At 45.0% G+C, this 18,022-nt stretch overlaps 7 non-coding genes across 7 annotated transcripts; all 7 read right to left on the reverse strand.

Annotated features, from left to right (window-relative positions):
- Nucleotides 1–1,586: 1,586 nt before the first annotated feature.
- Nucleotides 1,587–1,658, reverse strand: TRNAG-CCC (transfer RNA glycine (anticodon CCC)). The gene has a single exon. It is a non-coding gene; the product is annotated as a tRNA-Gly (tRNA).
- A 6,222-nt stretch (nucleotides 1,659–7,880) lies between these two features.
- On the reverse strand, nucleotides 7,881–7,952 carry TRNAG-CCC (transfer RNA glycine (anticodon CCC)). The gene has a single exon. It is a non-coding gene; the product is annotated as a tRNA-Gly (tRNA).
- Nucleotides 7,953–9,481: 1,529 nt separating this feature from the next.
- Nucleotides 9,482–9,553, reverse strand: TRNAG-UCC (transfer RNA glycine (anticodon UCC)). The gene has a single exon. It is a non-coding gene; the product is annotated as a tRNA-Gly (tRNA).
- A 1,512-nt stretch (nucleotides 9,554–11,065) lies between these two features.
- TRNAG-CCC (transfer RNA glycine (anticodon CCC)) lies at nucleotides 11,066–11,137 on the reverse strand. Its single transcript has one exon. It is a non-coding gene; the product is annotated as a tRNA-Gly (tRNA).
- A 3,119-nt stretch (nucleotides 11,138–14,256) lies between these two features.
- TRNAG-CCC (transfer RNA glycine (anticodon CCC)) lies at nucleotides 14,257–14,328 on the reverse strand. The gene has a single exon. It is a non-coding gene; the product is annotated as a tRNA-Gly (tRNA).
- Nucleotides 14,329–15,862: 1,534 nt separating this feature from the next.
- On the reverse strand, nucleotides 15,863–15,934 carry TRNAG-UCC (transfer RNA glycine (anticodon UCC)). Its single transcript has one exon. It is a non-coding gene; the product is annotated as a tRNA-Gly (tRNA).
- A 1,506-nt stretch (nucleotides 15,935–17,440) lies between these two features.
- TRNAG-CCC (transfer RNA glycine (anticodon CCC)) lies at nucleotides 17,441–17,512 on the reverse strand. The gene has a single exon. It is a non-coding gene; the product is annotated as a tRNA-Gly (tRNA).
- Nucleotides 17,513–18,022: the final 510 nt, after the last annotated feature.

An 18,022-nucleotide genomic window follows, 5' to 3' on the forward strand; every position in this document is an offset into this window, starting at 1 on the left:
CTGCGTTGGCCGGGAATCGAACCCGGGTCCACTTTTTTGAAGGCAGCTATGCTCACCACTATACCACCAACGCCCTCTGATCTGTGCGCTCTCGGTTCTAAACATTAGGACCCTGAGTTCAATGACTATCATGCACCAGCTTCAATTGTGCATTTGGTTTAGATACCAACATGAAAAGCAATAGAAAGTTTTTGTAGAGGGTAAGGAACTGGGATTGAAACCAAGGACAAAGCTGTGCAGAAGAGAAGAATGGAAAGCAGCAATACAAATAATAGATATGAACACATAGAGGCAGCATGGGAAGCAAAGCAGGGAAGAGAAATAGAGAACATTCCATGAAATGCCCAGGAGATAGATAAGAGCAGAACAAAAAAGGGAAGAATGAAATTCAAAGCCTCCACATAAAAGTGTTTGAAGGTCCCACCAGTCATTCATGCTTATTATTGTGTGCCTTTACTTTCAAAGTACAGTGTGGAGCCTTTGACGATCCCTCTCTTGTATTTCAGCAGACACAGATAGTTGAGAAGTCTTTTCTCACATAGCTGGCACAAGCTTGCGCTTTTCCTTGCTGGTAGCGTGGAAATGACAGCTTGGTCCTTGGAAGTAAAATCAAGCAAAATTAGCAGAGGATGGTTTCGATCCATCGACCTCTGGGTTATGGGCCCAGCACGCTTCCGCTGCGCCACTCTGCTCCGTTGTGAAAGTGTTCTTTTTATGCAGATAAGGAGCATTAGGCAGAGTAGCATGGGATTGGTCTGGCTCTCACCTCATTTGCATAAGTATATCCCAAGGCATGCTGGGTGCAGAAAAACTTCATCTTCCCCTCTCACAATCAGTCATAACTGAAAGTCAGACACTCTTAGGCACTAGCCGTTTCAGGCCTTTATCAAGACAGTAGCTCTTGAACCATCTCTCTCTCGCTCTGTGATCCTAGCACTAGCATGCTCAGGATTTGGCTTTACCTTGGAGCCAGAGATATACCCGGTGAGGGCTTGCCCGGTGTGAGGCTTTTGAGCGTTCGGGACGTGAGTGGACGTTGGACAGGAAACTATGCGAATATGAAGCCTCCAACATTCCTGCTTCAGTGAGTGGTTCTTTCCATGGACATCTGACTCTTGGATTCCTCTCAACTTGCCTTCTGATAAAACATTTTGTGAGCAGCAGTTTCCTTCGACAGCTACAAGGTGGCGCTACATTCAGGTGAGAGCACAAGTATGCACAAAATGTTAGGGACTTTTGCCAGATTTATCGGTGGATCTTGCATATTTTTTTCAGAGGCTAAATATTGCCTAGAAATGCTTTTTAACATAGAGATGCTGGAGTTACAATGTCTGGTCGGGCCTCAGCCCTTCCATTGTTTGCCCACTGTAACAAATTTATTACCAGCACATGTGTGTTGTGACTCTGCTTTATGAAACTTATCATATATTAGGACAATGTATGTAGCAGAAGGTGCGATTGAGATGTTTGCCCACGTATTTGTTTATTTTTTTATATATGGCTGATTAATCTGTTCGTGAAATTTCCATTTTGTGACATGTTGCATTACAATATATCCTGCTTGCAGAATATATAAGTATTTTCAGTGCGTTGGCCGGGAATCGAACCCGGGTCAACTGCTTGGGAAGCAGCTATGCTCACCACTATACCACCAACGCCCTCTGATGTGTTAGCTCTCGGTTCTAAATATTACGTTGCAGAAATCAATGACTATCTTGCACCAGCTTCAATGGTGCATTTGGTTTAGATACCAACATGAGAAGCAGTAGAACGTTTTTTGCAGAGGGTAAGGAACTGGGGATTGAAATTGTATTGTATTGTATTTATTGCTTATTAAGCGCAACTGTCACCCCCAAGGGTATCCTGGCGCTGAGACCGAACCGTGCATCAATTAAAACAGCTACATTACTCTGGGAAACAGATAAGTTTTGAGGCTCTTTTTGAAGGTGAGCAGATCAGGGCAGCTCCTTAATGCCAGGGGGAGGGTGTTCCACATCGTGGCAGCCGCAAAACTGAAAGCGCGACCACCCATTCTCGTTCTGTTAATTTTAGGGACTTTTACCAAGAACGCCGAAGATGATCTTAAAGGTCTGGCTGCCTGATACCAGAGGAAGAGGGTCTGAAGAGGTATTGGCCCCAGTCCATGCAGGGCCCTAAAGACAAGGCAGAGAGCCTTAAACGCAATTCTCTGCTGGACTGGAAGCCAATGTAGATCGGCCAAAGCTACCGATGAAGAGGCGGACCGTGGTCGAGACAAGGCCAGTTTAGCGGCCATATTCTGTATCCTTTGGAGCTTTAGGATCAGAATCTTCGGGGCACCCAAAAGTAGTGCGTTACAGTAGTCGATCCTACTGAGAATGGAACTACGCACTACCTCAGCTCTGGAGCCCCGTGGAAGAAGTGGCAGGATTTTCCGTAAAGCACGGAGCAGACCCATGCAAGTTGCTGCCGTTTTATTTACGGAGGCATCAAGCTGCAAGTTGGGTTCGAATAGAACTCCCAGGTTGCGAGCTGACTCTGCCGCCTCCACCGATCCCGGAATGGACATAGGCCAGAAATCGGCCGGTAGTGTACGGGGAGTTCGGTCCAAGGAGCAGTGGAGTACCTCCGTTTTCGATCCGTTGAATTGCAACGCATTGGCTCGCAGCCATGCTGCTGTGGCTGCCATACAACGGTGAAAGACATCCCTTGAAATAGTCTCTGAGCCCTCAAATGAAAAAATCAACTGAGTGTCATCGGCATAGTTGACAACGGATATGCCGAATGACTTTATCAGTGCTATCAAGGGACGGAGATATATATTAAATAGGATCGGGCTGATTGCCGATCCTTGAGGGACTCCCTGTTTCACCGGCCTAGTGGCTGATCGAAAAGGTGGTAATGCCACGGCTTGTTGTCGGTTGTCCAAGTAGGATGTGAGCCAGTCTAGGGCCAGGCCACACACTCCCGCGCTCCGAAGACGGCCAAGTAAAACTTCATGGTCTACCGTGTCGAACGCGGCCGACATGTCAAGTAGCACCAAAAATGCAGACTTGCCCCTGTCGACTCGCGTTCGCAGATCGTCCAACACGGTGACCAAGGCTGTCTCGGTGCCGTGCGCTGGCCTAAAGCCATATTGTACAGCATCCAGACACAGATTTGTTTCTAGGAAGTTGGATAAGGCTCTTGTGACCCATCTTTCAAGGACTTTAATCGCAAATGGTAATAGCGAGATTGGCCTATAATTGGCCGCACAAAGAGGGTCCAGAGAGGCCTTTTTCAACAAAGGTGTTACAATGGCCAACTTCCAGCTGTCTGGAACTGACGCTGTGGTCAACGATTGACAGCAGATGGAATGCAGCGGAGGGAAAAGCTCATCTTGGAAGGCCTTCCAGATCTTATGAGGCATGGGATCCAGCGGTGATCCTGACGATACACTGCTTGCCAGGATAACAAATTCCTCTAACGAGGGGACGGGAAAGCTGGACAGCTGAGGCATCCCTTCCATGTTGGGAGCCGAATTGGAGTCCATGTTGTCAAACGGGTCCAAAGGAGAGACTGCGGTTATTACAGATTGTTCGGGATTTTTCAGTCCAGTCAGGATAGTCCTGATTTTCTCCTCAAAAGCAAGGGCCAGCGAGTCACATAGTGCCTGTGAGGCCGGGATAGTAGACGCCATGCAAGGTGGGTCGGACAAGGTCTTAACCAGTCTGAACAGGGTCTGAGATTTGTTAGAGGCCTTCGCCAGAGTATCTTCCAAGAACTTGGCTTTTGCGGCTCTTAACTGGGTCTTGTATTCGTGCAAGGCTGCTTTATAAGCTGCCTTATCCTGCTCCCTATATCCTCTCCTCCAGGCACGCTCCGCCTGTTTACAGCGGAGTTTGGAGTGTCCTAGTTCTTCGCTGAACCAGGCGTTTAGGCCTCTGGGCCTGTCTCTTACCTTGCGTAAGGGGGCCAGGTCATCGAGAGATGATACAATATGCTGGCAGAGAGAGGCGTAGCTCTTATCCACATTCTCCTCCATCTGAAAGATTCCCGGTAGGAGTGTGGGTCGAATCGGTTCCCTAAGGAGACGACTCCATTGCCGATTCAGCTTCCTGCTGGTCGATTTATTAGGTCTCCATGGGGCAGGCATAAGGAGGGACAGGACAATCATGGAATGATCGGTCCAACCCTGGGCCTCGACCTTCTCTACCACAACCAAGTTCTTATCTGCAAAAACCAAGTCTAGTATATGTCCCTTATCATGGGTGGGTACCTGAACCAGTTGAGCAAGCTGGATGTTGCTACATGCTTGACACAGTTCTCGGAAGGCCAAATCATGCGGGCCAGAAGGCCAAAGGTTGAAATCACCCAGTACTAGAAAATTGGCATGTGAGTTCGAGAGGTCGTAAATCAGATCAATTAAGGATTGAAGGGCTGTCGTAGGCAGAGAGGGCGGACGGTAGCATAAAAGACCTGCTACTAATGTACCTCCTTGAGCCGCGATGGAAAAGCCCATAAGCTCAAACCCTGCTACCTTCGTAGTCACCAGTTCGGTCAAGGATATAGAGTCTCTGAAGATATAACCTATCCCACCACCCCTGCCCGATATACGGGGGGTGTGTCTTATCAGATAGCCTGGCGGGCACGCCCAACCTAATTCCATGTCACAGTCCTTCGTGGCCCACGTTTCAGTCACGAATAGTATATCTAGCTGTGACGATTCAATTAATAAGGCAGTCTCAGCGTGATGTTTTATCAAAGAGCGAGCATTCACCAAGCCGCAAGACAGTGTCTTAAGCGGGGTGAGGATGGGCTCAGGCTCTGAATCCTCAGTGGAAGCAGGGCAGGGGTATGCAGGGGCAGGAGCGCCAGAGGCGCCCGGGACGCGAACGGGCGCAAACGGGCTTACCTCTGGCGCACCTCCGGCGCATCTACGGCGCCTCCGCTGCACGGACAAACCAAGGACAAAGTTGTGCAGAAGAGAAGAAATGAAAAGCAACAGTACAAATAGTAGAAATGAGCATATATAGGCAGCATGGGAAGCAAAGCAGGGAAGAGAAAGAGAACATTCCATGAAATGCCCAGGAGATAGATAAGAGCAGAACAAAAAGGGAAGAATGAAATTCAAAGCATGCCCAGAAAGTTGTGTGAAGCTCCCACCAGTCATTTTTGGTTATAATTGTGTGTCTTTACTTTCAAAGTACAGGGTTGCACCTTTCACGATCACTCTTGTATTACACAGACACGAATAGTTGAGAAGTCTTTTCTCACATAGCTGGCACAAGCTTGCACTTTTCCTTTCTGGCTATGTGGAAATGACAGCTTGGTCCTTGGAAGGAAAATCAAGCAAAATTAGCAGAGGATGGTTTCGATCCATCGACCTCTGGGTTATGGGCCCAGCACGCTTCCGCTGCGCCACTCTGCTCCTTTGTGAAAGTGTTCTCTTTATGCAGATGAGGAGGCATTCAGAGAAGTGACGTGGGATTGGTCGGGCTCTCACCTCATTTGCCTAAGTATATCGCAAGGCATGCTGGGTGCAGAAAATCTTTATCTTCCCCTCTCACAATCAGTCACAACTGAAAGTCCAGACCCTCTTAGGCACTAGCCGTTTCAGGCCTTTAACAAGACAACAGCTCTCCGACGCTCTCTGTCTCTCTCTCTCTCTGTGATCCTAGTGCTTGCATGCTCAGTATTTGGCTTTACCTGGGAGCCAGAGATCTACCCGGTGAGGGCTTGCCGGGTATAAGGCTTTAGAGCGTTTGGGAGCGTTCGGTACATGAGAGGACGTTGGACTGGAAGCTATGCAAATTTGAAGCATCCAAACTTCCTGCTGCAGTCGGAGGCTCTTTCCATGGACATCTGCCTTTTGGATTCCTCTAAACTTGCCCTCTGATGAAACATTTTGTGAGCTGCAGTTACCTCCGACGGCTACAAGGTGGTGCTACATTCAGGTGAGGGCACAAGTATGCACAAAATGTTGGGGACTTTTGCCAGATTTATTGCTGGATCTTGCATATTTTTTTCAGAGGCTAAATATTGCCTAGGAAATGCTTTTTAACATAGAGATGCTGGAGTTAAAATGTCTGGTCGGGCCTCAGCCCTTTCATTGTCTGCCCACTGTAACATATTTTTTTACCAGCACATGTGAGTGGTGACTCTGCTTTATGAAACTTATCATATATTAGGACAATGAATATAGCAGAAGGGGCGATCGAAATGCTTGCCTACATATTTGTTTATTTTTTATATAATGGCTGATTAACCTCTTCATTATATTACCATTTTGTGAAATGTTGCTTTAAAATATATCCTGCTTGCAGAATATATAAGTATTTGTACTGCGTTGGCCGGGAATCAAACCCGGGTCAACTGCTTGGAAGGCAGCTATGCTCACCACTATACCACCAACGCCCTCTGATCTCTGCGCTCTCGGTTCTAAACATTAGGACCCTGAGTTCAATGACTATCATGCACCAGCTTCAATGGTGCATTTGGTTTAGATACCAACATGAAAAGCAATAGAAAGTTTTTGTAGAGGGTAAGGAACTGGGATTGAAACCAAGGACAAAGCTGTGCAGAAGAGAAGAATGGAAAGCAGCAATACAAATAATAGATATGAACACATAGAGGCAGCATGGGAAGCAAAGCAGGGAAGAGAAATAGAGAACATTCCATGAAATGCCCAGGAGATAGATAAGAGCAGAACAAAAAAGGGAAGAATGAAATTCAAAGCCTCCACATAAAAGTGTTTGAAGGTCCCACCAGTCATTCATGCTTATTATTGTGTGCCTTTACTTTCAAAGTACAGTGTGGATCCCTCTCTTGTATTTCAGCAGACACAGATAGTTGAGAAGTCTTTTCTCACATAGCTGGCACACGCTTGCGCTTTTCCTTGCTGGCAGCGTGGAAATGACAGCTTGGTCCTTGGAAGTAAAATCAAGCAAAATTAGCAGAGGATGGTTTCGATCCATCGACCTCTGGGTTATGGGCCCAGCACGCTTCCGCTGCGCCACTCTGCTCCGTTGTGAAAGTGTTCTTTTTATGCAGATAAGGAGCATTAAGCAGAGTAGCATGGGATTGGTCTGGCTCTCACCTCATTTGCATAAGTATATCCCAAGGCATGCTGGGTGCAGAAAAACTTCATCTTCCCCTCTCACAATCAGTCATAACTGAAAGTCAGACACTCTTAGGCACTAGCCGTTTCAGGCCTTTATCAAGACAGTAGCTCTTGAACCATCTCTCTCTCTCTCTGTGATCCTAGCACTAGCATGCTCAGGATTTGGCTTTACCTGGGAGCCAGAGATATACCGGGTGAGGGCTTGCCCCGTGTGAGGCTTTTGAGCGTTTGGGAGCGTTCGGGACGTGAGTGGACGTTGGACAGGAAACTATGCGAATATGAAGCCTCCAACATTCCTGCTTCAGTGAGTGGTTCTTTCCATGGACATCTGACTCTTGGATTCCTCTCAACTTGCCTTCTGATAAAACATTTTGTGAGCAGCAGTTTCCTTCGACAGCTACAAGGTGGCGCTACATTCAGGTGAGAACACAAGTATGCACAAAATGTTAGGGACTTTTGCCAGATTTATCGGTGGATCTTGCATATTTTTTTCAGAGGCTAGATATTGCCTAGAAATGCTTTTTAACATAGAGATGCTGGAGTTACAATGTCTGGTCGGGCCTCAGCCCTTCCATTGTTTGCCCACTGTAACAAATTTATTACCAGCACATGTGTGTTGTGACTCTGCTTTATGAAACTTATCATATATTAGGACAATGTATGTAGCAGAAGGTGCGATTGAGATGTTTGCCCACGTATTTGTTTATTTTTTTATATATGGCTGATTAATCTGTTCGTGAAATTTCCATTTTGTTACATGACAATATATCCTGCTTGCAGAATATATAAGTATTTTCAGTGCGTTGGCCGGGAATCGAACCCGGGTCAACTGCTTGGGAAGCAGCTATGCTCACCACTATACCACCAACGCCCTCTGATGTGTTAGCTCTCGGTTCTAAATATTACGTTGCAGAAATCAATGACTATCTTGCACCAGCTTCAATGGTGCATTCGGTTTAGATACCAACATGAGAAGCAGTAGAACGTTTTTTGCAGAGGGTAAGGAACTGGGGATTGAAACCAAGGACAAAGTTGTGCAGAAGAGAAGAAATGAAAAGCAACAGTACAAATAGTGGAAATGAGCATATATAGGCAGCATGGGAAGCAAAGCAGGGAAGAGAAAGAGAACATTCCATGAAATGCCCAGGAGATAGATAAGAGCAGAACAAAAAGGGAAGAATGAAATTCAAAGCATGCCCAGAAAGTTGTGTGAAGCTCCCACCAGTCATTTATGGTTATAATTGTGTGTCTTTACTTTCAAAGTACAGGGTTGTACCTTTCACGATCACTCTTGTATTACACAGACACGAATAGTTGAGAAGTCTTTTCTCACATAGCTGGCACAAGCTTGCACTTTTCCTTTCTGGCAATGTGGAAATGACAGCTTGGTCCTTGGAAGGAAAATCAAGCAAAATTAGCAGAGGATGGTTTCGATCCATCGACCTCTGGGTTATGGGCCCAGCACGCTTCCGCTGCGCCACTCTGCTCCTTTGTGAAAGTGTTCTCTTTATGCAGATGAGGAGGCATTCAGAGAAGTGACGTGGGATTGGTCGGGCTCTCACCTCATTTGCCTAAGTATATCGCAAGGCATGCTGGGTGCAGAAAATCTTTATCTTCCCCTCTCACAATCAGTCACAACTGAAAGTCCAGACCCTCTTAGGCACTAGCCGTTTCAGGCCTTTAACAAGACAACAGCTCTCCGACGCTCTCTGTCTCTCTCTCTCTGTGTGATCCTAGTGCTTGCATGCTCAGTATTTGTCTTTTCCTGGGAGCCAGAGATCTACCCGGTGAGGGCTTGCCGGTATAAGGCTTTAGAGCGTTTGGGAGCGTTCGGTACATGAGAGGACGTTGGACTTGAAGCTATGCAAATTTGAAGCATCCAAACTTCCTGCTGCAGTCGGAGGCTCTTTCCATGGACATCTGCCTTTTGGATTCCTCTAAACTTGCCCTCTGATGAAACATTTTGTGAGCTGCAGTTACCTCCGACGGCTACAAGGTGGTGCTACATTCAGGTGAGGGCACAAGTATGCACAAAATGTTGGGGACTTTTGCCAGATTTATTGCTGGATCTTGCATATTTTTTTCAGAGGCTAAATATTGCCTAGGAAATGCTTTTTAACATAGAGATGCTGGAGTTAAAATGTCTGGTCGGGCCTCAGCCCTTTCATTGTCTGCCCACTGTAACATATTTTTTTACCAGTACATGTGAGTGGTGACTCTGCTTTATGAAACTTATCATATATTAGGACAATGAATATAGCAGAAGGGGCGATCGAAATGCTTGCCTACATATTTGTTTATTTTTTATATAATGGCTGATTAACCTCTTAATTATATTACCAGTTTGTGAAATGTTGCTTTAAAATATATCCTGCTTGCAGAATATATATGTATTTGTACTGCGTTGGCCGGGAATCGAACCCGGGTCAACTGCTTGGAAGGCAGCTATGCTCACCACTATACCACCAACGCCCTCTGATCTTTGCGCTCTCGGTTCTAAACATTAGGACCCTGAGTTCAATGACTATCATGCACCAGCTTCAATGGTGCATTTGGTTTAGATACCAACATGAAAAGCAATAGAAAGTTTTTGTAGAGGGTAAGGAACTGGGATTGAAACCAAGGACAAAGCTGTGCAGTAGAGAAGAATGGAAAGCAGCAATACAAATAATAGATATGAACACATAGAGGCAGCATGGGAAGCAAAGCAGGGAAGAGAAATAGAGAACATTCCATGAAATGACCAGGAGATAGATAAGAGCAGAACAAAAAAGGGAAGAATGAAATTCAAAGCCTCCACATAAAAGTGTTTGAAGGTCCCACCAGTCATTCATGCTTATTATTGTGTGCCTTTACTTTCAAAGTACAGTGTGGAGCTTTTGACGATCCCTCTCTTGTATTTCAGCAGACACAGATAGTTGAGAAGTCTTTTCTCACATAGCTGGCACAAGCTTGCGCTTTTCCTTGCTGGTAGCGTGGAAATGACAGCTTGGTCCTTGGAAGTAAAATCAAGCAAAATTAGCAGAGGATGGTTTCGATCCATCGACCTCTGGGTTATGGGCCCAGCACGCTTCCGCTGCGCCACTCTGCTCCGTTGTGAAAGTGTTCTTTTTATGCAGATAAGGAGCATTAGGCAGAGTAGCATGGGATTGGTCTGGCTCTCACCTCATTTGCATAAGTATATCCCAAGGCATGCTGGGTGCAGAAAAACTTCATCTTCCCCTCTCACAATCAGTCATAACTGAAAGTCAGACACTCTTAGGCACTAGCCGTTTCAGGCCTTTATCAAGACAGTAGCTCTTGAACCATCTCTCTCTCGCTCTGTGATCCTAGCACTAGCATGCTCAGGATTTGGCTTTACCTTGGAGCCAGAGATATACCCGGTGAGGGCTTGCCCGGTGTGAGGCTTTTGAGCGTTTGGGAGCGTTGTGGACGTTGGACAGGAAACTATGCGAATATGAAGCCTCCAACATTCCTGCTTCAGTGAGTGGTTCTTTCCATGGACGTCTGACTCTTGGATTCCTCTCAACTTGCCTTCTGATAAAACATTTTGTGAGCAGCAGTTTCCTTCGACAGCTACAAGGTGGCGCTACATTCAGGTGAGAGCACAAGTATGCACAAAATGTTAGGGACTTTTGCCAGATTTATCGGTGGATCTTGCATATTTTTTCAGAGGCTAGATATTGCCTAGAAATGCTTTTTAACATAGAGATGCTGGAGTTACAATGTCTGGTCGGGCCTCAGCCCTTCCATTGTTTGCCCACTGTAACAAATTTATTACCAGCACATGTGTGTTGTGACTCTGCTTTATGAAACTTATCATATATTAGGACAATGTATGTAGCAGAAGGTGCGATTGAGATGTTTGCCCACGTATTTGTTTATTTTTTTATATATGGCTGATTAATCTGTTCGTGAAATTTCCATTTTGTGACATGTTGCATTACAATATATCCTGCTTGCAGAATATATAAGTATTTTCAGTGCGTTGGCCGGGAATCGAACCCGGGTCAACTGCTTGGGAAGCAGCTATGCTCACCACTATACCACCAACGCCCTCTGATGTGTTAGCTCTCGGTTCTAAATATTACGTTGCAGAAATCAATGACTATCTTGCACCAGCTTCAATGGTGCATTTGGTTTAGATACCAACATGAGAAGCAGTAGAACGTTTTTTGCAGAGGGTAAGGAACTGGGGATTGAAACCAAGGACAAAGTTGTGCAGAAGAGAAGAAATGAAAAGCAACAGTACAAATAGTAGAAATGAGCATATATAGGCAGCATGGGAAGCAAAGCAGGGAAGAGAAAGAGAACATTCCATGAAATGCCCAGGAGATAGATAAGAGCAGAACAAAAAGGGAAGAATGAAATTCAAAGCATGCCCAGAAAGTTGTGTGAAGCTCCCACCAGTCAGTCATTTATGGTTATAATTGTGTGTCTTTACTTTCAAAGTACAGGGTTGTACCTTTCACGATCACTCTTGTATTACACAGACACGAATAGTTGAGAAGTCTTTTCTCACATAGCTGGCACAAGCTTGCACTTTTCCTTTCTGGCTATGTGGAAATGACAGCTTGGTCCTTGGAAGGAAAATCAAGCAAAATTAGCAGAGGATGGTTTCGATCCATCGACCTCTGGGTTATGGGCCCAGCACGCTTCCGCTGCGCCACTCTGCTCCTTTGTGAAAGTGTTCTCTTTATGCAGATGAGGAGGCATTCAGAGAAGTGACGTGTGATTGGTCAGGCTCTCACCTCATTTGCCTAAGTATATCGCAAGGCATGCTGGGTGCAGAAAATCTTTATCTTCCCCTCTCACAATCAGTCACAACTGAAAGTCCAGACCCTCTTAGGCACTAGCCGTTTCAGGCCTTTAACAAGACAACAGCTCTCCGACGCTCTCTGTCTCTCTCTCTCTCTGTGATCCTAGTGCTTGCATGCTCAGTATTTGGCTTTACCTGGGAGCCAGAGATCTACCCGGTGAGGGCTTGCCGGGTATAAGGCTTTAGAGCGTTTGGGAGCATTCGGTACATGAGAGGACGTTGGACTGGAAGCTATGCAAATTTGAAGCATCCAAACTTCCTGCTGCAGTCGGAGGCTCTTTCCATGGACATCTGCCTTTTGGATTCCTCTAAACTTGCCCTCTGATGAAACATTTTGTGAGCTGCAGTTACCTCCGACGGCTACAAGGTGGTGCTACATTCAGGTGAGGGCACAAGTATGCACAAAATGTTGGGGACTTTTGCCAGATTTATTGCTGGATCTTGCATATTTTTTTCAGAGGCTAAATATTGCCTAGGAAATGCTTTTTAACATAGAGATGCTGGAGTTAAAATGTCTGGTCGGGCCTCAGCCCTTTCATTGTCTGCCCACTGTAACATATTTTTTTACCAGCACATGTGAGTGGTGACTCTGCTTTATGAAACTTATCATATATTAGGACAATGAATATAGCAGAAGGGGCGATCGACATGCTTGCCTACATATTTGTTTATTTTTTATATAATGGCTGATTAACCTCTTCATTATAATACCATTTTGTGAAATGTTGCTTTAAAATATATCCTGCTTGCAGAATATATAAGTATTTGTACTGCGTTGGCCGGGAATCGAACCCGGGTCCACTTTTTTGAAGGCAGCTATGCTCACCACTATACCACCAACGCCCTCTGATCTGTGCGCTCTTGGTTCTAAACATTAGGACCCTGAGTTCAATGACTATCATGCACCAGCTTCAATTGTGCATTTGGTTTAGATACCAACATGAAAAGCAATAGAAAGTTTTTGTAGAGGGTAAGGAACTGGGATTGAAACCAAGGACAAAGCTGTGCAGAAGAGAAGAATGGAAAGCAGCAATACAAATAATAGATATGAACACATAGAGGCAGCATGGGAAGCAAAGCAGGGAAGAGAAATAGAGAACATTCCATGAAATGCCCAGGAGATAGATAAGAGCAGAACAAAAAAGGGAAGAATGAAATTCAAAGCCTCCACATAAAAGTGTTTGAAGGTCCCACCAGTCATTCATGCTTATTATTGTGTGCCTTTACTTTCAAAGTACAGTGTGGAGCCTTTGACGATCCCTCTCTTGTATTTCAGCAGACACAGATAGTTGAGAAGTCTTTTCTCACATAGCTGGCACAAGCTTGCGCTTTTCCTTGCTGGTAGCGTGGAAATGACAGCTTGGTCCTTGGAAGTAAAATCAAGCAAAATTAGCAGAGGATGGTTTCGATCCATCGACCTCTGGGTTATGGGCCCAGCACGCTTCCGCTGCGCCACTCTGCTCCGTTGTGAAAGTGTTCTTTTTATGCAGATAAGGAGCATTAGGCAGAGTAGCATGGGATTGGTCTGGCTCTCACCTCATTTGCATAAGTATATCCCAAGGCATGCTGGGTGCAGAAAAACTTCATCTTCCCCTCTCACAATCAGTCATAACTGAAAGTCAGACACTCTTAGGCACTAGCCGTTTCAGGCCTTTATCAAGACAGTAGCTCTTGAACCATCTCTCTCTCGCTCTGTGATCCTAGCACTAGCATGCTCAGGATTTGGCTTTACCTTGGAGCCAGAGATATACCCGGTGAGGGCTTGCCCGGTGTGAGGCTTTTGAGCGTTCGGGACGTGAGTGGACGTTGGACAGGAAACTATGCGAATATGAAGCCTCCAACATTCCTGCTTCAGTGAGTGGTTCTTTCCATGGACATCTGACTCTTGGATTCCTCTCAACTTGCCTTCTGATAAAACATTTTGTGAGCAGCAGTTTCCTTCGACAGCTACAAGGTGGCGCTACATTCAGGTGAGAGCACAAGTATGCACAAAATGTTAGGGACTTTTGCCAGATTTATCGGTGGATCTTGCATATTTTTTTCAGAGGCTAAATATTGCCTAGAAATGCTTTTTAACATAGAGATGCTGGAGTTACAATGTCTGGTCGGGCCTCAGCCCTTCCATTGTTTGCCCACTGTAACAAATTTATTACCAGCACATGTGTGTTGTGACTCTGCTTTATGAAACTTATCATATATTAGGACAATGTATGTAGCAGAAGGTGCGATTGAGATGTTTGCCCACGTATTTGTTTATTTTTTTATATATGGCTGATTAATCTGTTCGTGAAATTTCCATTTTGTGACATGTTGCATTACAATATATCCTGCTTGCAGAATATATAAGTATTTTCAGTGCGTTGGCCGGGAATCGAACCCGGGTCAACTGCTTGGGAAGCAGCTATGCTCACCACTATACCACCAACGCCCTCTGATGTGTTAGCTCTCGGTTCTAAATATTACGTTGCAGAAATCAATGACTATCTTGCACCAGCTTCAATGGTGCATTTGGTTTAGATACCAACATGAGAAGCAGTAGAACGTTTTTTGCAGAGGGTAAGGAACTGGGGATTGAAACCAAGGACAAAGTTGTGCAGAAGAGAAGAAATGAAAAGCAACAGTACAAATAGTAGAAATGAGCATATATAGGCAGCATGGGAAGCAAAGCAGGGAAGAGAAAGAGAACATTCCATGAAATGCCCAGGAGATAGATAAGAGCAGAACAAAAAGGGAAGAATGAAATTCAAAGCATGCCCAGAAAGTTGTGTGAAGCTCCCACCAGTCAGTCATTTATGGTTATAATTGTGTGTCTTTACTTTCAAAGTACAGGGTTGTACCTTTCACGATCACTCTTGTATTACACAGACACGAATAGTTGAGAAGTCTTTTCTCACATAGCTGGCACAAGCTTGCACTTTTCCTTTCTGGCTATGTGGAAATGACAGCTTGGTCCTTGGAAGGAAAATCAAGCAAAATTAGCAGAGGATGGTTTCGATCCATCGACCTCTGGGTTATGGGCCCAGCACGCTTCCGCTGCGCCACTCTGCTCCTTTGTGAAAGTGTTCTCTTTATGCAGATGAGGAGGCATTCAGAGAAGTGACGTGGGATTGGTCGGGCTCTCACCTCATTTGCCTAAGTATATCGCAAGGCATGCTGGATGCAGAAAATCTTTATCTTCCCCTCTCACAATCAGTCACAACTGAAAGTCCAGACCCTCTTAGGCACTAGCCGTTTCAGGCCTTTAACAAGACAACAGCTCTCCGACGCTCTCTGTCTCTCTCTCTCTCTGTGATCCTAGTGCTTGCATGCTCAGTATTTGGCTTTACCTGGGAGCCAGAGATCTACCCGGTGAGGGCTTGCCGGGTATAAGGCTTTAGAGCGTTTGGGAGCGTTCGGTACATGAGAGGACGTTGGACTGGAAGCTATGCAAATTTGAAGCATCCAAACTTCCTGCTGCAGTCGGAGGCTCTTTCCATGGACATCTGCCTTTTGGATTCCTCTAAACTTGCCCTCTGATGAAACATTTTGTGAGCTGCAGTTACCTCCGACGGCTACAAGGTGGTGCTACATTCAGGTGAGGGCACAAGTATGCACAAAATGTTGGGGACTTTTGCCAGATTTATTGCTGGATCTTGCATATTTTTTTCAGAGGCTAAATATTGCCTAGGAAATGCTTTTTAACATAGAGATGCTGGAGTTAAAATGTCTGGTCGGGCCTCAGCCCTTTCATTGTCTGCCCACTGTAACATATTTTTTTACCAGTACATGTGAGTGGTGACTCTGCTTTATGAAACTTATCATATATTAGGACAATGAATATAGCAGAAGGGGCGATCGAAATGCTTGCCTACATATTTGTTTATTTTTTATATAATGGCTGATTAACCTCTTAATTATATTACCATTTTGTGAAATGTTGCTTTAAAATATATCCTGCTTGCAGAATATATAAGTATTTGTACTGCGTTGGCCGGGAATCGAACCCGGGTCAACTGCTTGGAAGGCAGCTATGCTCACCACTATACCACCAACGCCCTCTGATCTTTGCGCTCTCGGTTCTAAACATTAGGACCCTGAGTTCAATGACTATCATGCACCAGCTTCAATGGTGCATTTGGTTTAGATACCAACATGAAAAGCAATAGAAAGTTTTTGTAGAGGGTAAGGAACTGGGATTGAAACCAAGGACAAAGCTGTGCAGAAGAGAAGAATGGAAAGCAGCAATACAAATAATAGATATGAACACATAGAGGCAGCATGGGAAGCAAAGCAGGGAAGAGAAATAGAGAACATTTCATGAAATGCCCAGGAGATAGATAAGAGCAGAACAAAAAAGGGAAGAATGAAATTCAAAGCCTCCACATAAAAGTGTTTGAAGGTCCCACCAGTCATTCATGCTTATTATTGTGTGCCTTTACTTTCAAAGTACAGTGTGGAGCCTTTGACGATCCCTCTCTTGTATTTCAGCAGACACAGATAGTTGAGAAGTCTTTTCTCACATAGCTGGCACACGCTTGCGCTTTTCCTTGCTGGCAGCGTGGAAATGACAGCTTGGTCCTTGGAAGTAAAATCAAGCAAAATTAGCAGAGGATGGTTTCGATCCATCGACCTCTGGGTTATGGGCCCAGCACGCTTCCGCTGCGCCACTCTGCTCTGTTGTGAAAGTGTTCTTTTTATGCAGATAAGGAGCATTAAGCAGAGTAGCATGGGATTGGTCTGGCTCTCACCTCATTTGCATAAGTATATCCCAAGGCATGCTGGGTGCAGAAAAACTTCATCTTCCCCTCTCACAATCAGTCATAACTGAAAGTCAGACACTCTTAGGCACTAGCCGTTTCAGGCCTTTATCAAGACAGTAGCTCTTGAACCATCTCTCTCTCGCTCTGTGATCCTACCACTAGCATGCTCAGGATTTGGCTTTACCTTGGAGCCAGAGATATACCCGGTGAGGGCTTGCCCGGTGTGAGGCTTTTGAGCGTTTGGGAGCGTTGTGGACGTTGGACAGGAAACTATGCGAATATGAAGCCTCCAACATTCCTGCTTCAGTGAGTGGTTCTTTCCATGGACATCTGACTCTTGGATTCCTCTCAACTTGCCTTCTGATAAAACATTTTGTGAGCAGCAGTTTCCTTCGACAGCTACAAGGTGGCGCTACATTCAGGTGAGAACACAAGTATGCACAAAATGTTAGGGACTTTTGCCAGATTTATCGGTGGATCTTGCATATTTTTTTCAGAGGCTAGATATTGCCTAGAAATGCTTTTTAACATAGAGATGCTGGAGTTACAATGTCTGGTCGGGCCTCAGCCCTTCCATTGTTTGCCCACTGTAACAAATTTATTACCAGCACATGTGTGTTGTGACTCTGCTTTATGAAACTTATCATATATTAGGACAATGTATGTAGCAGAAGGTGCGATTGAGATGTTTGCCCACGTATTTGTTTATTTTTTTATATATGGCTGATTAATCTGTTCGTGAAATTTCCATTTTGTTACATGACAATATATCCTGCTTGCAGAATATATAAGTATTTTCAGTGCGTTGGCCGGGAATCGAACCCGGGTCAACTGCTTGGGAAGCAGCTATGCTCACCACTATACCACCAACGCCCTCTGATGTGTTAGCTCTCGGTTCTAAATATTACGTTGCAGAAATCAATGACTATCTTGCACCAGCTTCAATGGTGCATTCGGTTTAGATACCAACATGAGAAGCAGTAGAACGTTTTTTGCAGAGGGTAAGGAACTGGGGATTGAAACCAAGGACAAAGTTGTGCAGAAGAGAAGAAATGAAAAGCAACAGTACAAATAGTGGAAATGAGCATATATAGGCAGCATGGGAAGCAAAGCAGGGAAGAGAAAGAGAACATTCCATGAAATGCCCAGGAGATAGATAAGAGCAGAACAAAAAGGGAAGAATGAAATTCAAAGCATGCCCAGAAAGTTGTGTGAAGCTCCCACCAGTCATTTATGGTTATAATTGTGTGTCTTTACTTTCAAAGTACAGGGTTGTACCTTTCACGATCACTCTTGTATTACACAGACACGAATAGTTGAGAAGTCTTTTCTCACATAGCTGGCACAAGCTTGCACTTTTCCTTTCTGGCAATGTGGAAATGA

Source organism: Lissotriton vulgaris, chromosome 9 (genome assembly GCF_964263255.1).
Source record: "Lissotriton vulgaris chromosome 9, aLisVul1.2, whole genome shotgun sequence".
In the NCBI taxonomy this organism is placed as follows: Eukaryota; Metazoa; Chordata; class Amphibia; order Caudata; family Salamandridae; genus Lissotriton; species Lissotriton vulgaris.